The sequence below is a fragment of the Acanthopagrus latus genome, chromosome 18, assembly GCF_904848185.1.
Source record: "Acanthopagrus latus isolate v.2019 chromosome 18, fAcaLat1.1, whole genome shotgun sequence".
In the NCBI taxonomy this organism is placed as follows: Eukaryota; Metazoa; Chordata; class Actinopteri; order Spariformes; family Sparidae; genus Acanthopagrus; species Acanthopagrus latus.
The window spans coordinates 25,048,902-25,064,126 of NC_051056.1; the positions used below are offsets into that span (position 1 = coordinate 25,048,902).

Sequence of the window (15,225 nt, forward strand, 5' to 3'; positions counted from 1 at the left end):
AATCCTGCCTGATATTATCAACTGCTCTGCAGTGCTGAAGTGTTGTGCAGTTTAACTCAAACTCTCACAGGTGCTTGTAGCAACACGCCCCCACACACACAGCACCTTGCATTGTTTTGATGCCGAGTTGTTTTCAGTCTGAACACCCACTTAGAATGACGGGCTTAGAGCCACATATACAGAAGACTATTCCCATTTTTTACTAGATTGTTTCTGTACTACGTAACTTCAGTGAGAGAGAAGGATGACAACATTGCATACAAGTTCAAGATACAAGTTTTCAACACATAACAGTGTTGTAGTTAGCACCTACATACGTCTCGCCAACTGTTACAGACCTGGGATTTGTATTTACAACAATGGTGCTCCCTTCAGAAACTGTGGAGGGCACCAAGTCACACTAATTTCTATATTTCTTTCTTGTCGAGAGTGTAAAGAAGAAGTTGATAAGGTACCATCTTGGACTGCCGCTCAGAGAAAGTCAGCTTAGCTTAGCACAAAGACGGACACACAAGGAAACAGCTAGCCTAGCTCCCTCCAAAGCTGATAGAATCCACCCACTAGTAGCTCTGAATCTTCGTTAAATCCAAACAAAAAACAAAGTATAAATCCACAATCCACTGACTAATTTTTGTTTGGGACCAGTTAATTTTGGAGTCCCCTGGTGGTTGCCTGGAAACTGGTTTTCAAACTAATGACTGAACCACAGACAATTTGTGACATGACTTGAAAGATAATGTTGCTCCACAACTGCTGGATATAAAAAAAATTTAAAAAATAGCTCACAATATCAACCTGAAAGGTGAGTGTATGTATGTCAGTGTTGTGTTTTCAGCTAGTTTCTGCTACCAATAAGAGACCAGAAAGAAAAAAAAAATGGAGGTTAGAGTCCAGGTCTAATCCAGGAAAAGGGAAACGCATTAATCTTTAAAATTAATAATGTGTCAAGTGCAGGGCAAGAAAATGTATAAACACTTTCCTTCCAATATCTTATAGGTCAAAATAGGCAGACCAACAAGTCAGAAAATACATACCTCTAGACAATCTACCTGCCTTGAAACAATGCTCAAAAATGTGCAGCACACACAAAAAAATCTTGTCAACAAATTAGAGTGAAACTGAATAACTTTATCCCGTGTGTGGGAGGACAGAAGACCTGAGTCATGAGACGGCAGAAGTTTTATCCCATTATTCCATTCCATTAAACTGAGGGAAACAAACACAGACAAAAAGCCCATTTCTCCTCACAGACTTTCAGAGTGAAGGGGCATGTGAGGATAGACTTGAAGAGGTGCAATCCCCTTGATGGAGTTGGGGTGGGGGGGGTATCAAGGAGACAGGCACACACACAAACACACACACACACACACAAACGCACACACGGAGTATTCAGGGCAGAAGAAGCTTTTTTCCAGGTTCACAGGTCAGGATAAATCTAGTGTTTGGTCACTGGGCTGTCAGAGGCTTCCTGTCTTTTCTGTTCATTTCACAACCTTTATCTCGGCAGCAGCTGGGCCTCTCAGCTAACACCTTACACACACACACACACACACACACACACACACACACCCCGACCATGAGCTTCCCTTGTGTTTGGTCAGAAAGTCTCTTATCACATTGTTTTTTTTAAACTGGTCAATCTGGCTTTTCCCTGCTGGAGGTCTCAACCCTTTAACCTGTACAGCAGCAGTCAGTCATCCATCTTCAGCAACACACACACACAAACACAACCAAAACCTCTTAATGCATTTGAAGGTGTGACATCTTGTAGAGCCAAATAAATCACTATATGTACATTTCCTGGTTCAACAGAGAATATGGAATAACTGGCCACCTGTCGAATTCATACACCGCTAACTGCTGCTAACTGTAGTTGCAGCTAACAAGTTAGCTCAGTTAGCCATGCTGCTCACGGACCAGACTGGGAGCTCTGGCACAATGGGAGTGTTGGTGAAGAAATGTATATACTGACTCGTAGAGCAGTTTTTTTGTTTTTTTTTAACAAAGTCATCCAACTTTTTCAACTTTTTCATTCTGTCTATCAAAATGGCCGAAAAAGTATATTGTTGAAAACAACCAAAAACTCAATTCTACTTCCTTGTTGATGTTTTCTCTCTTTTTAATCTCATGAATATACACTTTCAGGAAAGAGGCCAAACCGTGCTGGATCTCTATGGTCACATGAATGAACTTCGGTCTATCAGCCTTGTTCATCCAACCACTCAAACTGTTCCCACTAGTGAGGAGATATGTAAAGATGTCCCTGACTGTGAGAAAACATTTCTTACTTATAAAGCAGACATAAAAAAAAACCCTGTTGCAGCAGTTCAAGGAGAGATTTCAAGATTTCTACATCATACAACCAGGAATGGCGCTATTCACTGACCCTCTCTCTGCTGAAGTCAGTGAGAAATCCCCAGAGGCGCAGCTACAGTCAGACCCCTTCTTTCAAGCAACGCGCAATGAGAGTGGAATTTCATTTTGGAAACGACTATCTGAGACCCACTTTCCACTCCTCGGGGATCCTGCTCTTTCAATGGCCAGCATGTTTTGGGAGCACTTACATCAGCGAGACGAGCTCCTCAACAATGAAACGCATCAAGTGAGAGGAGGGAAACAGGCAGACAGATGAAACTCTGTTCCAGGTCATGCAGCTTGGATGCACAAACATTGACACTGACATTCATTCGCTGGTACACCAGCAGGAGAAGCCTCACGTGTCTTAGTAAGACAGAACTTAATACTGATCCACCTGTGAGTGAGTGTCAGTTACTTTTTCAATAAATGCACATTTATCAGTTTATGTCTTTTGACATAAATATTGTACCAATATTGAATGATTATATTGTATGTACTTTGATCATTACAGTATATATTTTGTTGTTTTTATTAAATTAGTCCCTACAATTGGCCAATAAGGACTATTTTACTATAAATTATCACAACTGGAACTCTATGTAGAACACAATGTGTGTCTCTTCATTATGAGAGGTGACAGGATCAATAAGGATATAATGTTAATTAATGTTCCATATTCACTTCATCATCAATACAGCTACATATTTTGGAGTAACGCAGCTGTTCTCCTGGTAATCCTGAGCTCCATCAGAACTGTCTAAATAATGTCTTTTTCATAAGCTGTTTTCTCTGGAGAGTTCCCTCTGTCCTGTCCAGTTTAAAATTACTGCATTTAGTTTTGTTGTTTTTTTTTGCTTAAATGTGCCATGATACCTGCTGCAGTGACATTGTTGCATTCGTGGAAACATGTTCACATTAAATAGCAAAGACAAAACCCCTTGAACAAGCAAAGATCAGTAAAGCAGCCATCCTCCTGATGAATCCTGAGCTCCATCAGAATTTTCAAAAATGATTTACTTCAGGAAGCTGAAAGTTGAATTTGGTTTCCTCTGTAGAGTTTCCTACACCTTACAAAGTTTAGAACTACTGAATAGTAGGGGAAAAAAAACTGAGTCAATGGTGCAGTCGCCTTCTGCTGCCTCATGATAGGAATGTACCATCAGTGTGTCTGACCACACCTCATTTTAAGACCTAGACACTCAGGTGCGCACATACTGGCACATGTACATTTTATACTTACACAACATTTGCGAAACCATTATTGAAGGTCTACTTTTACTGTAAATAGACATCTCTACCGATTTGTAGAGGCTGATAATTAAAAACCTGCTTAGTATCAAAACAAACCATTGAAGGGTCAATGTGTTTGACTCACTACCTTGTACTGAGCACCCCTCTCTGGAGCTCAGGTGGTCTGTCTGAAACAAATTGAGCGCAGAGTGAACCATGAGTGAGGAACTTTTGTTGCAGTGTCAACATTTGAGTGAACAACTCCCCAGTGCAAGAGAAATACTCAGCACACTCATCCCTGGTCCATTTCGTCACCCTCCTCCTCCACCTCTGTACATATTCAGTCCTCTCTCTCCCTTTTCTAGTTTGTTCTGCAGACCACATCACCACATATTGGCCAGATGGGAATTTTTTTTTCCCCCTTTTCCATTTCACATGAATCATCATCATGCCGTTCCCAGTGCTGTCTCCTGTTATCTCTTCCCTTCGTTTCCCTCCCTTCTTCTTCCTCAGACAGATCCTGTTAGTGTAGGTGAGTGTTGTATGAATCAGCAATACCCTGCACATCCCTCCCACTCTCTCCTGCGCTCACTGTCTCTTTTCCTTTTGCTGGTAATCAGAGGTCACGTGTGACTCTGAATGCTGTTAGTGCTTCCAGGACCTCACTTGAGCTCAACTACTGCTAAAAATAATCAGGTGAACGCCTCTCTATCCTGTGAACAGATTTGATTCACTCCACTCCTGTGTTTGTGAATAAATCCTGGGAGTGAATGCAAACGAGGCTCCGCACGACACAGTGAAGTTTAAGAGCAGAATGGCAGCATGATTGTTTGTTTGCTTTGGAGAGCTGCCTCTTCAAGATGTGAAATGGAGTTGAACAATGACAACCATCAACCACGCCACTGCAAACACTAAGGGAATACCCCGAGGGTGAAAGATAGCTCTGAGAGAGGTTTGTTTCTGGAGCGAAGAGGGAAGTGAGTGACAGACAGGCCTGTCGGCGACCTCAAATCTCTTCCTTTTCTCAAGTAGTACGAGCAGGTTTTCACAGAACGCCATAAGCTGCAGGTTAGTATTTATAAACTTAAATATTTAAAATAGGAAAATCTGATTTTTTGCTGCGTGACACATTAAAAGTCGCCACAATGGGGGAACAATGTCGCAGAAAATCATGTCATGCAAATGTCTCTGCTGTATCTCCGCACAAGTCTGCATCATGCAGGCGTATCAGCTGGCAGTGGAAGACTAGGTGGGTCTGTCTCCCACTTTAAACTTCAAAAACATGAGTCAAGCTTTAAACCTGCATTATTTACGGCCTTGATCGGATGTGGCGGCGCTCAGTCAAGCGAATGTACTGCGTGTTTTCCAAAGATGCTGAAAAACCAGCCGAGATTTCACTGACATGCCACAAAGTGACACAGACAATATTCGTCTTGCTGCTATGACTACAGCTCTCACCTCCATGTACTCATGGCTGTTCCCTACATACAGCGTGGCTTTGCACTTTTGAAAATGGCCAATTATGCAAACAGTACAGATTGAATATCTACTCTTCTTCTCTCTTTTTCAGAATCCAGCCTCACATGCCTCTTCCTCCCCTTTTAAAGTTTGACCACTGGAACTAAAGCAACCTGGAAAGACATTTTCTAGCCAACATGTGAATTTCGTATCAAAGGGGTTGAAGATGATAAAAGATAGCACACAGAGCTTTACTGGGTTTCAGAGCAAAAGAGAAAAGACAGTTCAGCCACGCAGATAGAGCTTTCAGAGCATCAAAGTGCCGCTACAGCATGTCTACACGTTGATATTAATCTGAAGGAATCAAGACTGCAGCCGAGATATCCCTGAGAAGCAATAAGATCGCTGGGATTTACTCTCATTACTCAAGCTCTGCAGATACATGCAGGTCTTTCACAATGTGTACAGCCTACCTTTAATAGGACAGACTTTGCTGCGCTGTTTCGATTCGAGCCTCACTCCCAGTCTCTCGCTGTCGCTAAAGGTAACTGAGTGTTGACATTATTTAGCCTGTCTGCTTATTGTCTTGGCAGAGAGGGACGAAAAGAAGCAGAGAAACACTGGGAGGGGTTACTGACGGGAAGACACACACGGGCATGAGGAGAAATGGATGACCTAATAAGCAGAGATTTCTCTCTTGGTCTAAAGGCGTCTTTGTCCTTGCACATTCCTGCTCACACCTACATGGTCCCCCACTGCCCCAGACCAACGGAGAAGAAAAGGCCATCTGCCTGATGTCCTTCAGCCCACACAGACACACGCCGACCAGTGCACAAGACAAAAACCTGCACTAATGGTTCTGGGAATTAATTCTTGAATGAATTGTTATTTTCCTACAGTTGTCACTCTTGCATTCCTACAGCAAAGCATACACAACTAATAATACGAAACACAGTGTGAGCACAACAAGGAAATATGTAGCATGTGAGTAAACAACATAGCAGGAAGGATTATGTCAGATTTACACAGATGAACTGAGAGCGTAGGTTCATCTTTTCTCGGTGATGCTTTTTTTTATATATCATTTTTTGGGTTATTTTAGCCACAGTAGCACACTAGCATCAACGATCAGTTGGCCACTTTAGTCCGGACTAAAATATCTCGCACGCTGTTGGATGAGTTGCCATGATATATACACTGATGTTGCCGAGAGACTTAATCCTTCCAACTTGGGTGACATGCTGACTTTTTCTCTAGCACCACCACTTATGTGACGTGCTCGAACTAGTTTGACCACTGTAGGATGAATTTCACCCTGCGAGTCTTCAGGCTATATCAAAATAATACTCAAGTAAAAGCACAAAGTATTCTTCCTTCTCAGAGTATTAGTTGCTTTTTAACCATTGATATTTAATGCATTAACAATAGCAGGCTTCGTTCAAAGGGGTTTCTTCAGATCTTCAGTCTAAATGAATCCAAACTCTTGCTCTGCTGCAGAGTTTTGTGTTTTCTGTCTGTACATCAGGGTTTTCATTTGCCCTTTTTATACTCAGTACTCGCTTATATTAGTACAACTAAGTACAGACTTGCAAAAGTACCAATACCCCAAAAGAATGACAATGTGAGGCCGCTGCATTTGCAAAATCTGATCATGCGATCTCACTCAAAGCTCTGCACTTGTGGCCAAATCAATCAGCATCCTTAACTAAACTACTGCCGACTTGAGACGGCTGTGACAGGTGTGGTTTAAGTGTGAAGACCGAGCAGAGAAAGTCTCAAAACAACCGTGGCAGCTCCTTAAGAGGTTAGCTAAGCATCAGTCATACCAGAGCTGGAGGGTATATTTCATCTGAAGGAGAGCAAAGAACGGCAGTGAGGGTTTTTCTCAATGGAAAAGATGTTTTCTCTCTTCTCTTCACTAAGAGTTGGATTTACCAACTCGCTCTGCTGGTTGAGCTAAGTTAGCCCGTTAAAGATGGCGATAGACAGACGGTTTAATTAATCACCTCGAAAGAATTTTTTCTAAGCTCTGAGTTTTCATTTAGCACCACAATCAGGAAGAAATTGTACATTATCCACTGAAAGCTTTGGTTTACATGACACACTTGTTAATCCAACAATTCAATCAGCCTCAGCTATACTTTGTGTGCAGTGTGTGGTAGTTAATGCATGCAAATACACTAAATGAAGAGGCTTAACATAAACATTACACCTACAGCATGTAAGCAAACAATACTGCTAGCTGCTGTGCAGGTCCAGCTGGCTCGTGGAAACGGTTCCTTTATCAGCGGATGAGACGCTCCTTGCTGTTGTATTGTTTCAGGATTGGATGGACTCACTATTGTTTTTAGTTCAAAAAGTGAAGCGAGGACCACAAAGTCATCTTCACTGCTCGACAACTCTCTTTAGTCTCATACTGTGAATTTTCTAAAAACAAACAGTATAATTAATGCAAAGGACTGAGATTTCTGTGTTTTATATCATTTTATATCTGGTGAATTGAAGGAGCTTTTACAATGGCAGACTTGGTGTACAAAGACCTTTCAAGTGTACTCTGTATGTCACGTTAATTTAATTTAACATGGGAGTCTTTTCAGATAGATTACGACCTGCAGTGTAACGTAGCTGACACAGTGTCACTTGTGAAACACTTACTTCTCAATTGAGTTTTTCTGCCGAGAGGCATAAAAGCAGGACCTAGACTATCTAAAATGATTCCATTCTTCATGAATTTTTTTTGCAATCTAATCAAGTTAATGTCTGATCTGATGGCAGTCAAGATAAGTGGTTATTTTTCTTTTCCTAACACCTTAAATCAAAGACAATTCTGCCTGCAGGCTCGACCATCAAAGGTTATGGCCTCGCAGGACTCTCAGGTGGTAAAATAGAAAAGACAGAGGTGGAAAGTAACAAAGTACATACACAAACAGGTTTGTTAGTTTGGTTTGAATGTATTTGAGAAGAATTTTGAATTTCTTTCATTTTGCTTTATTGCACGCCTCCAGTCCAGATGTACAGCAGCGAGACGAAACAACATAATAAGGCGGGAACAGGCAGAGAAGGAGACTTGGATAGATAGAAAAGGTGTTTTAATGTCTCGTATCTGCAGAGACCCGCAGCCCTCGACCTGGATTTCATAATTTTCTCAATTTTCAGCTGCGCTCGAGACGCTTGACCAAACCAAATTGTCAGTACTTGACATCCTGGGAACAAGACTCAAAAATCAGCTATCTTTGTGGTGCATTTACGAACAGTTCGGACAAATCCTATTGATTCTAGCTTTAGGTTCAACAGTCTTTCGAGTTGATAAAGTGGCATGAGGTTCTGTTAACAGAAATGGCCTTTCACTTTTAACCTGTGAGTACATTTCAGAGCCTGTACTTTATTACTTTTACTTGAGTAAAGAAGTTGAATCAGTACCGGAACTTGTGTAAAGACTGTATGTATTTTTACCACCGCTGAGAGAGGACAAGGGGTGACTCACTTGGTCCAGCCAAAACAGTTTTTTTCTCAGGGACGTTTCCTTCGCAGAGATTAGACATTCATATTAAAATCTACATGTGGCAGATGGAGTGATTGTACTGAAATGGAACTAAATCCGTACAGTAACTGCGAACACATCCTTCTGTCGGCCGGATAAAGCCAAAACCGATTTGTAATGCTTTTTACACCCACAATTACAACACTTAACAGAAGTGATAAAGCCATTATGCACTGTCCAACAGAACTGGCGAGCGCTGATACGGACGCCGAGAACTCGACGGCCGGGCTTCACAGAATGTGCCAAACACTGATTTAACTTCAAGAAATAAATGCCAAGCCAACAATGACTCAGAGTGTCAGTGTCCAGGAGGCCTGCTGGTAAATAAGAGTCGATACAAGTGTACATTCCTGTGAGTGTGTGTTGATGCATGTGTTTTTGTGTGCGTGTGTGTGTGTGTGTGAGTTTCAGTAACAGGCTCTTGGCTTTGTGCCTGATGGGGGTTAGTGGAGGTTGGACCACTGCCTCCCTGCTGCTCTTTCCCGCTGTCCCACAGCCCCTGAACCGCCACCAGTTAGATGGCACACACACATCTTCACCCACATACGCACAAACACACACACACACACACACACACACACACACCCTTTCAGCTCTCTGTGCCTCTCTGCCGCTGATGCAGGATGAGCAAGCTGAGCTTCCCCTCACAGCTGCAACCGTCACACACTGCTGGAGGAGCTTCAATGACACAGCACACACACACACACACACACACACACACACACACACACACACACACACACACACACGCATATCCACATAGGCACTCTTGATTATCATCTGTTAAATAGTAGGCATGCACAGGGACACACGTTTACTGTAAGAAAGAAAAAAACACAGTCGACTACATGAGCTATACCCTCCGTAGACCCCCTGCTGAGCTCAGACAGCTGTCAGCCTGATACTCTTCCCCCCTGATACATCGCCACACCTCTTCCAAGCGTGACTCCTTTTGTCTGCCGACATGTGGCACAGTGATTTGTGATTGGAAGCACCAAACAGAACAGCAGAAGCATTCAAAGACTTTCACTTCCCCTCCCGCTGCCATCTTTCTCCCGTACTCCCATCACGGCCACACATTGTCATGCTCGCGGTGCTTTGCCCTCCAACCAGATATTTCATCACCCTTTTTACACCATTATCTTCCCAATGACAAAGTCATTTCCCCCCGGGAGTAAACATGCCATCCACACACTTATTGATATTTACATGGAGCTTCCAAAGCTACGGCTTTGAAGCGGTAACTCGGCGGTGAAAATAAGAGCTTAGCTGACATTAACATCATTATTGCTGGAGGTGGAAGTGGGGAAGTGTTATTTGAGCGTTTTATAGGACACTCATTGGGTTGGTTCTGGCATCAGGTGAATAATAGTGATGCTTTTCATTGATGGTGTGTGGAGTGCTTCGAGAGCAGCAGTGACGCATCAGCGGACCGTCTGAAATAGTATTCTGTGGTTGTTTGTGTGTGTACACATGCTGGTTTGTGTACTGTCCTGCTTCGGCCATTTTCATATGACGCTACAGGGCCAGACAGAGCCTGACTGAAATCCTCCAGTCACAGTGAACAGCAAATGTAAAAATCTCCATCTAACATCATTCGTTAAGTTCTTTCATTTAATGATAGAAATAAAGTCTTATTTAGCAAAAAATCCATCTGCCTTACACGCCAATATACTGCAAGGGTCACTGGTCTCCGAGGTATTTCATCTCACTGTTACCTCCTTCCAATTTGTGCCTCTCCTTAACATAACAATGGTGCTTGTGGCAACCAAAGCTGGATATTTCAAGCCTAAGCATGATCTTTTCCTAACCCCGACCATGTGGGTTTTGTGCCTTAATCTAACCGGAGCACAAGCACAATGTTTTCACAACATGGTTTTAACCTAAAGAAGCATAAAGTTGCAACATGAAGAAATGTTTAGTTTTAACATATCCGTGTTTTGCAGAAACGTATGATTAGGGTCGACCAGCTAGTTGCTAACTTTGCCATTTGGCGTTGATCAGGTAGCGTACAGTTGGTTTGTCTGAGTTTCGTTACAAAAAAAAAAACAAAAAACAGCTGCCTGCAGCATCTGGAAACATCTCAGAGCGGTGAGAGTGAAGGAAGATGGTAGAGAGGCCACACAACCAAAACAATGACCTGAAAGAGGCTAAAAAAGGTATAGAGATGATGCAGAGTACCGTCCATGGTGTCTGTCATTAGTAGAAAACACCTTTCACATCACAAGAAGTCATCTAGGTTATTATGAATGTTATTGATATTGAACAGAGCTTTGAGTTTATTCAGTTATTTCTGTTTATAGTGTTGATTTCGCTTCAGGAGTCTCCCGACCTTTCAAACCTTGCAGACTCCTCCGACTGACATATGCAAAAATTGACTTTCACCTCAAAAACCCAGGACAACTGTTAATAAATCCACCAGCTCACAACTCTGCCAAAATGATCTCAACAGTCTTCACTGACAGATTTCTGAGACATTATAAGAAGAAAGGAAAAGTTACTTCTGCAGCGTTCCCTGAGTGGTCTCCGCTTCGACAGCCCTCCCAGCAAGAAATAGATCGCGGGCAAATGTCCACTTTACGAAGCTGTTTGGTTGATGCCACCGGCACAGACGGCATCCTAATGAGCCTATTGTGAACACTCTCCGTTTTGATTTCATACAGTTATCTTCGGCTCTCCCGCTGTCTCCTTTTTCAAGAAAATTGAATTTACAGCTGTGCAACCTTAATGAAATCTGAAAGACCACATGCAATCTCACAAACAGCTTGTTTAACCAGAGCGTATTTCAAACTCTGTGCGTGTGTGTGCAAACATCCACCTTGAGATCCATCCGTTCAATTATGTTCATGACGGATGAATGGAGCCTAACAGAGTTGAGATTTAAGGGACAGTTTCTAGTCTTGAATCTGATTTTTAAGGCAGCAGATGACAGCTGAGATATTTCATCCTTAAAAAGAAAAAAATGGTACCTTTGCTATAAAACGGTTCCTGAAAATGACAAGTAGAAATGAATCAAATTAAAAACAGACGCCCACAAGGCTTGAAATTACTGGTGAAGGAGGGGTGTTTAAGCTCATTACTTAAGCAAAAGCAGAAATTGTGATGAACGTAACAGACTGGAATACTTTTCCCCGCATGAACGAGCACACCTTCGGCAAACTCGAGTGAGCAGACTGAAAAATGCATGGGCCGGAAAGACAGAGGAGCAGACTGAGCAGCCAGATGTAAAAAGGAAATCCAATTCTGCTGTGAGTTTAAATATGATACATCCAGTGATATCCAGTCCATTACGACTCAACACGAAGCCCCAAATGTCCTAAAAATATCACTTTTATGGTGCAAGTCCTATAAAAGAGAGTGTTGTTCCGTAATGCATTGTTAGTCAACAGCTTAGTCTGCAGCGGTGTAATATATACAATCTGTGACAAGGCAGCTCCCAAAGAAATGGCGCCACTAAAGAGGATTTAAAAACATATCAGTTCACATCTTAAACAGATTATTGAGTCAGTCTTTTCATAATTATATCAAAAGGCATTTAAAGGATTAGCCAAAACATAAAACCCATCATCTCAGAGGAGTTCATGTTTGCGGCTCCAGCTGCTTTGTTTGTAGAAAAAATAATAATAATTAAAAACTCCAGGAAGTCAATAAATCAAGACAGTCCCTTGTGTTTGAAATATCCATTTTCTGTCAAGTGCATCTGCTGTGTTTAGACTTAATTAAAGAGAATTAGCACAAAGAAATGCGTATCTCGCCTTACGATTACATTGCGCAAGCGACGTTGATTAAAAGTCAACCCCGCCGCCGCTTCCTAACATGCCGGTGATGTGTGGAGAGGGAGCGCCTGGTTTCAGTATGGAGGCAATTTAGCAAACCCTTCCAACTGAAATCCCTGCTAATTAAGATGAGTTTCTTCCACTGCAAAGACCGAGAGATGAAATGCTCTGCTGAGAGAGGGAACGCCTTCACGTGGAGTCAGATGAAGTTTAAAACAAAGACATTTCACTTTGTTTCTTTTTCTCCTTCTGATCCCATCCTGCTCGCCAAATAAAAGACACTCTTTTTCGTGAAGTTTTTCATCACTCAGGCTAAATAATCATGAATAAACACGACCCAAAGACTGAAAAAGGACCAGCGTAGTTTCTCCTGAAACAAACATTTCGGACACGTTAATGTGGCTAAAGACCAGATGCTAACAATAAGTCCACACATTCATTATTGCGACTCTTCTTATATAAAGTCACAAGCCGTTTGGTTAATGATGGCACAGGAGCCAGCGAAAACATAAAAATAATGCAAATTAAGGGCTGTGGTTTTTGTTATAGCCTTGTGTTGTGTTTCTGATTAATAGCGCGTGCATAAAACAGCTGGCGCTCTCTTGAACGCAGGCAGCCAAAGTGTGCATTTTCTAATTTAAGCTTTTAATGATTAAAGTAACAGAGAAGGCGTAAAAAGAGAAAGTAATGACAAAATGCATATTTTAATTGGAGTTTCTCAGGGTTGGTGCTGTAGCGCCGACCTTGTCAAACTGACTTTGGTTTCCAAGTAATGCATTTGCACCGCTCATTTCAACAACAGCAGCATTGTTTATTCGGTCTCAGACGAGCTTGGCTGCAGCTCACAAATGCAATTCAACAAACAAGCATTACCTTTTTATTTATACGTGACTGCTTATTATGTCCAGGCAGAACAAGAGCTTGAAAAGGTCCCACAGCTCACTGGATGTCAAGCTGATGAGCTTTGTGTGTTTTTTCAGTATTCACACTCTCCCGGTCTGAAAGTGCCCAAATCCCCATATATTACTCCTCCCACTGTTGCTTCATGAAGTCGAGTCTCAGAACAACTCTGGCACGACATTTGAATTTGTAAATGGCTTTTTGATTTCGGCGCCTAATCGTCACCAAACCACGGCCGTTTCACATCCGTCCAAAAGTCATATAATGTCCTCATATGTGAGATGTTGTGCTGTTGAACGGTTGCTAACCTCCTTCACATGAAAAAAACTGACACCGCAGGGGAAAGGTACTATAAGCCTCCATTTGAAGCTGAAGGCAACTGACTAAACTGCTGTATTTGACAAATTAGGAGTGAGAACATGCTGACCTCAATGGCTGCAGGCCCGTGGCCCCTAACACAACAGTGGAAGGCATCCGAGCGTGTAGTTAAATCAGTCACATTCCCTTTGACGGACCGCGCTGCAATTCACGTATCGTCCAAGCTGGTCCACAGACGATGCAGTCGACCCTTCCGAGTACAAATACGCTTATGTAGTTATGCCGTTATTAATACGATAAACCCTCTGGAGCTGTTCAAGAAATTCCAGGAAATGGGCATCAACACCTCACAGTGCCTCTGGATCCTGGATTGTTTGAGGGACAGGAGGCAAGTTGTCAGATCCAACAACATCACTTCTCACCCTCTCACCACCAGTGCGGAGATGCCACGAGGATGTCGCTCGGTCGCCGTTTCTCCTCTCCCTTTTCACCAGCAATGGTACACACGTCCGCAATAAACCCTAAAACTCCAACATCAACCGTGGAATACAACTGATACAACTGATAAAACAGAGTCAGGCAACATCTACAGGTGAACTTTTACCCGGCTGTAACACAGAGGATCCTGTCACTGAGCAAAGTGTAAGGAAAACGGACTGAATTGTTGCCACGGCATCAAAGATCAGGCTGCAAACTCCCGACACCGGACTCAATGTAAACACAAAGCACCACCTCAGAAGCAATCAGCACCACGGATGACCCGCTCCACCCGGCTCAACATCTTTTTTCGGTACAAGCAGGAAGACAGAAACAAGCTTCGTTCCCTGATACAGCTGAATATTAAACAAATGTGTATCGGATTGTGAATGTGCATTATGTGGAGTTTTGTTACAGCCATCCATCAGTACTCTGTGCGATCCCACCAGTCCAGCTGTGTGCTAATAAACCAGACCTGAAACCTGGACTTGACCCTGCCTGCTTGTTGACTCCATTAATTACTGTTCTGTACTTTCTGTGGGAACCTAACGTTGATCTTTCTCTGACCTTTTCACTGCAGAGCAACGCTGGCAAGATAATTTGACAGCTAGTTTTTGTTTCTATGGGTCCAGTTTCCTTGTTAGAATGTTTGTTTAGTTAACTTACATATCTTTTCAGATTTGTTGCTGATAGCTGCATTTACATGGACCCTAATATTCCTCTAATAATCAGAATGATAGCCCAATGATCAGGTGGAGAGAGAAAGTGTAAACCTTTGCAATCTGGACAAAAACTGTAATAAAAAATTATCGTTGTGTTATGTTTTTAATATATGATAATATCATCTGAATCATCCAGTGAAGATGCTCAGACTATTTTCAAGAGACAAAACACACAGTAAACAAAGTTATAAATAAATATATAATTCTATATCTTCTAAAAACATAATTTCTATAGATATTTAAACGATATTCGGAATATGTAATTTTTCTGCCAGTGTTTCCTCGTGGGGCGAATCATCAGGTGGCGTAGCATCCAGAGCTGCAACTTTTTTGGGGGAGACCTTAAAATATTTAATGATTGTTTTAAACAATGGTCGAAAGCTTGAAACAAGGAGCTGTTCATGCAAAGTGTTTGAAAAGACAAACGGAGACGGAAATCTTCTTC

At 42.2% G+C, this 15,225-nt stretch overlaps 1 protein-coding gene across 1 annotated transcript in view; it reads right to left on the reverse strand.

Moving 5' to 3' along the window:
- Positions 1-5,612, reverse strand: part of drp2 (dystrophin related protein 2) — a 102,541-nt gene extending 96,929 nt beyond the window's left edge. Inside the window, exon 1 of the mRNA XM_037077091.1 lies at positions 5,520-5,612. The gene's annotated coding sequence lies outside the window, so the exon portion shown is untranslated. The remainder of the gene's footprint in view (positions 1-5,519) is intronic.
- Between the last annotated feature and the right edge of the window lie 9,613 nt (positions 5,613-15,225).